The sequence below is a fragment of the Trifolium pratense genome, linkage group LG4, assembly GCF_020283565.1.
Source record: "Trifolium pratense cultivar HEN17-A07 linkage group LG4, ARS_RC_1.1, whole genome shotgun sequence".
Classification (NCBI taxonomy): domain Eukaryota; kingdom Viridiplantae; phylum Streptophyta; class Magnoliopsida; order Fabales; family Fabaceae; genus Trifolium; species Trifolium pratense.
The window spans coordinates 59,961,183-59,967,182 of record NC_060062.1 but is presented as its reverse complement, the minus strand read 5'-3'; positions in this window follow the sequence as shown (position 1 = coordinate 59,967,182).

Below are 6,000 nucleotides of genomic sequence, written 5' to 3'. Positions count from 1 at the left end.
GTAAAATCCCAGGAATTTACCTGCTCGGACCCCGAAGGTGCACTTCTCTGGGTTGAATCTCATGTTGTATCTCCTGGCCTGCTCGAACACCTTTCGAAGGTGCACGACATGGTCGAGTTCCTCGGGGGATTTTACGATCATGTCGTCCATGTATACCTCGAGCATGTCTCCTATTTGTCCTCGGAAGACTTTGTTCATCATTCGCTGGTATGTAGCTCCTGCATTTTTGAGACCGAAGGGCATTACGTTGTAGTAATAGTTGCCCGACTCGGTCATGAAAGCTGTTTTTTCTCTATCTGCTACTGCCATTGGAATTTGGTTATAACCTGAATAAGCATCCATAAAAGACAATAATTTAAAGCCAGAAGAATTATCAACAAGTCTATCAATGCAAGGTAAGGGATAAGAGTCTTTAGGGCAAGCCCTGTTAAGATCGGTATAGTCGCAACACATCCTCCACTTTCCATTAGATTTTTTGACGAGTACAACGTTGGACAGCCAGGTTGTATATCTGGCCTCCGAAATAAAATTTGCCTCTAGGAGGTCTTTTACACATTTTTCTGCAGCCTCCGATTTCTCAGGAGACTGCCTACGCCTACGTTGTACAATGGGAAGTGCAGTGGGATCAATAGTCAGCTGGTGACATGCTATGTTGGGGTCCAAGCCGGGCATCTCGGAAGCGTGCCAGGCGAACAGATCAGCATTTTCCTTCAAGCAGGCTTCAAGTTGCTTCCTAGCAAGTTCGGGGAGCCCAGTCCCAATCTTCACTGCCCTGTTCGGGTCTTCTCCGAAGGGCATCAGCTCGAACTCGCCGTCTGGAACTGGACGACGGTGCTCTTGGCTTGCCTCGTCGTCTTCCTTCTTCTCCTTGCGGAGCTTCTTCTCATCTTTGTTTTCCTGTTTGGAAAAGCGGCTGTCGAGGTCAATGGAGCTGATTTCTGGCAAGGGCAGGGAAGTTGTTGCCTTGGACTTCTTGGACTCGGGGAGCTGCCCGATATACTCATTTCCTTTGGAGGATGCATTGAAGACTCTCCTTGCAGCTTCAATGTCTCCATGCAGTGTCGCAACTTGGCCTTTATGAGTATAATACTTCATCTTGAGGTGGGCGGTTGAAGGGACAGCCATTAAATCAGCAATAGCTGTTCGGCCCAGGATGCACTGGTAGAGAGAAGGGCAGTCTACTACCAGGAATTTCACTTTGATAGTTTTTGCAGTTTCTTCAGAGCCAACAGTGACTAGCAGGTCCACATAGCCCCATGGCTTAGTTGTTGCTCCATTAAATCCGGAGAGATCAGATCCAAAATAAGGAGTGAGGTAGGTTTCATCTAGTTGCAGAGTCTTGAAAAGTTGGGAATACATGATATCACAGGAGCTTCCTTGGTCGACCAGTACCCTGCGGACGTCCATATTTGCCATGTCCACTCTGATGAGCAGGGGTATCTGGGAGTTTGCAGTTCCACCGGGCAGCTCTTCCATGTAGAAGGCTAAGGGCTTTGATTGCCCTTTCGGTTTATCTAGAGTTGCGCTCAGGTTGGAGGAGCCATCTATCAATTCTTCAAATTTTCTCTTGATGGATCCCACAGTCTGTTTGTCAAAACCTCCACCAGAGATAACCATAGCGTGGGCGAGTGCGTCCCATTTGCTCAGCGTGGGAGCAAGATAGGTGTCGTCCAAGTAGTCAGGGACAAAGAAGTCTTCAGCTCTGGAGATGGCAAGGGCAACTGGCTTGTGCCCGGATCGTTCTGGTGCAGCTTCTTCAGCGTTGCTGGTCTCAGCAGCTTCTGCCCGGGGAGCATTGCTCCTCTTCACGTATTGTTTCATTTGCCCATTTCTAATCAGAATTTCAATGGCGTCTTTAAGTTGTATGCAATCGTCAGTCAGATGGCCGTAACCTTTGTGATACTTGCAGTACCTGCTCTTGTCTTGGCCAGGCTTTGTGGGTTGTTGTCTTGGAAATTTAATTCCTGCTTTAGTGAACTCAGCTGAGTTGCACTCTTTCCAAATTTCTTCCTGGGATTTGCTAAGGGGAGTATAGTTGCTGAACGTGCTAGGAGGTCCACGGGGTTCCCTAGGCCTTTCGCCTCTTCGTCTTCCTCCTCCTCGGCTGGACTGTTCAGCATTCGAACGAGGAGCAGGTTGACTGTTTCCTGCTCGCCCGTAACGGGCAGCGTTTGCAGCTTGTTGCTCTTCATATTGGATATAGGGTTGAGATTTGAGAAGGAGGTCGCCAAAGGTGCGCGGTTTTTCGATGCCAACGGCTTTTGCAAAGTCAGAGTTTGGCCTAAGGCCCCTTTGGAGCAGGTATTTCTTCATGTCATCAGTTGTTTCTACCTGGACGGCTTCCTTGTTGAACCTCTCTATGAAACTGCGGAGAGATTCATTATCAGCTTGGAAGATGGCGTCTAGGACTGCTTCGGTCTTTGGTTGCTTGCGGGAAGCAGTGAAGTGCCTGCGGAATTGGTCGGACAGATCCATCCATGAGGTTATGGAGCGAGGAGCTAGGCTGTGGTACCAAGCCATAGCTCCCTTTCTCAGAGTAGTTGGAAATATTCTGCATCTAATTGCTCCACTGACCCTCAAGAAGTTCAGGGTAGCATTAACTGATGCGATGTGTTCATCTGGGTCAGAAAGTCCATCGTAAGCTGGGAGAGGAGGAGGTCGCTCACATCCCTTTGGAACGGGTGCTTGAAGTATGTCGTGAGATAAAGGGCAGCGGGGATCATCCTCGTCACTCTCATGTGAGTTTAGGGGAGGTGAGCCCTCACGATCAGGAGTTGGGCTCCTGGAGAATTGGTCGGTGTGATGGCTGCGGCTAGCTGGCTGCCCTTGTTTGGTCATCAAGCTGAGTCCCTGGGGAGAATGACGGCGAGGAGGTGTTCGGTCCACAATTTTTCCTTTCTTCATATTCGGAGAATATATACCCTCGCGGGGAGGGGAGACATGGTCTCTTTTTCTGCCAGGTTGCTCGATCCTCTCAAGGGCAGGTCGTCGTTGTCTGACAGTTTCCTGACGAGGAGGGGATGGAGAAGTAGGAGCTCTCCTCGGGGAAGAGTTATTCCTTGAGAATCGCTGGTTCCTTTCCAAGCGATCAAGTCTCATATTCTGCTCGTCCATTCGGCGATTCTGGCCCTGGAGAGCTTCGGTGGTTTGCTTTAGGGCAGCTATGAGTGCTGCTAGTTCAGCATTGGTAACTGAAGCAGTGGACAAGTCGGTTTCTGCTGATCTGCCCTGCTCGGACTGAGGGCGCTTCCCTGCCTGCTTCTCAGTCAAGACGACCAGGTCGCCGTCCTCAGAAGTCCAGGAAGTTTCCTGCCCGTCTCTAGGGTCAGACTCGGGGAGGGCCTGGAGGTCAGTGATGAGAACAGGAGGCAGACGGGGAGAAGAAGGAGGAGCAGCGTCCTCAACGTCATTGTTGAAATGAGATGCACTGGCCATGATGAAAGAGTGATTGATTGGTTTTGTTCTTTGGTTTACTTGCTCGAAACAAAGAAGGGGAGAACTCAGATTCCCACAGACGGCGCCACTGATCTTAACTGTTGATCAGAACAGGTAGAAGGCCAGCTGGAAGTCCGTTGAGCAGGTGGTAGGCAGTAATCCGAGCAGATGATCCACGGAGGGGGGGGTTGTACCTGCAGGTGCTCCGATGCCTAAGTCAGTAAGGGTAGAGAGCAAAAGAGATACTAGAGAGAAGTTAGAGAGAGAGAGTAATTGCAATAATGAATAGTGTTCTACCTTGCTCTCCCATGAGGGAGAGTATTTATAGCCCCCAGCTCTGGGCCAAAGGTCCTCTTAGTGGGCTGGATTAGCCAAGGCCCATTAAGAGGGACTGCCAAGATATTACCCTTAGATAGTGGGTAGAGTAGTAATTTTACCCTATCTTGGTTGAGAGGTTGTGCCATGCTGACATGGCGGTGATTGGGCAAGCCATGTGGACTTTGTGAGGGTCTAGGTGGACTAGCATTAGTCTAGTCCAGAACAGAAGTGAAATTGAATGCCCAATAGTAAAACAATTAAAGCAAAAGTCAGGCAAGCATTCATAAACAATTTCGGCATAAAACGCATAACCCTCTCTCTCCACCATAACCTCATCAGAAATCCTTTTTGACAAATCAATGTCCAGCAAAATGCAGGCATAATGTCCAAAGGCTCTCTTCTGGGTAGCTTCGTCAATCATTAAAGGTGTTCCCACGACACTAGCAATTTCAAACAAAGTAAGTGGACGCCAATACTCTTGCGGCAAATCCATAATGCGAATCCACACATAAACATGTGATTGTTTTTGGGTATGGGGATTAAAATCACGGTCGAAGCAAACCAAGTCATATGTGAAAGGTACCTATCGCCCATGCCTTTTGTGTATCTTCCAAATTTTCAAAATGAAATTCGTAAAACCCCCACCCCGCCTAGGGATATTAATCTCCATCGTTGGAAATCTTCCAAACACCTCCAAGCTTAGTTGCCAGAAAGCGAGCGGTAAGTGGCTTATCACCCTTGTTCATATAACCAAACGGCCATGTAAATTGTTACAACAACCCTCAACACCTCGAACGTATTAGAATATTTAGGATAGATAATATTAGGATTATTTTTTTTTTGACGAAATATTAGGATTACTTATATTTTTAGTGTAGAATATTAAGGATTAGTTTGTTATTTTTAAAAATATAATTTATAAATTTGTTTATTTTAATTTGTAGTTTTATATATAGAACATATAATTATGAATGAGAATGAGAACAACATTGGAGTATTCTCCACATATAAAGATATTTTTCAACTACGGATAAAAATATATCTCACCTAAAATCCGCAATACAAAACACAAAAAAGCTCATGACATTGAAGCCCTGTCAATGGTAAAGAAAACCCATCACTCAAAGCTAGCATTTTACCAATTGGAGGCAGACATTCAAGTTATCCTTTTCCTTTCATGTCAAGGATTTGATTCCAAGCCAACGTGAGCACAAGCAAGCAGAGAGTTAAATGAACAATCTCAAGAAAGCTTTTACTCATCCATCATATGTCAAATATTTATATTTTCTTACTAACATGTGCTTTTGGAAACCAACCGTACATACATGCAGCCTCAGTTGCTTGTGTCCAACACTTTGTTTGTGTCAATTGATTGTTGTCTCAATCACAATAAAATGAGGTTGCAAGCAAAAAAGGCTGCTACCTTCATGAAAGTGAAAGGAAATGGTTACTTTATTCTTAGCAATAGCATATTGTTATAAGATTAGATCATATAATTAGCAATTTTACTTGGTTTTAGATTTTGTTACAGCTTGATTTTTGCCTTAGATTTTACATAATCACTATATCTACCTTCATACTATATAGTCTTTGGAAACTTATTACCTAACATTTTGGGATCTGGATTGTCTGTTGTAACTGCTACGTAGTAAGCAATCTCGTCCATCATCAAACGATTATGATTAAACAGAGTAATTTAAACATAGTTTTAATTTCTGTAGTAATAACTACCGCGTCAACACAATAACAACATGTAATCCATTTCCAACATTTTGCATGATAATTTCACATGTGACCTAATCTAGCTAGCTACTAATGCTTAGAACAAATATAGACATTTTCCATGACAATTTCAAATGTCACACTAAATCGATGCTTTAAAAACTGGATATATATATAAGAGATCGAACCAACGAGATATTTGAATCATAATTCAAACAATTCAACCACAGCTGAATTGAATGACAAAAAAATATGATTGAACCAACTATATGATACAATTGCATGTTGTGTGGGACAAAAGAAGCAAAATGGTACTATGATAAAGGAGCATTAATTAATTGATGGATGAAAACACAAAATGGCAAAGTTATAGATTATTCTCCCTAGATGGCCATTGATTTTGTCAAGCTTAACTAGTGGAAGAAATTATATCAAAAAACTTGATTAAATGAAATTCCTAAACTAGGCTTCAATTATTAAATTGTTAAGGTGTAGCATTATGTTCTTTGCAAAGGTACAAATGAA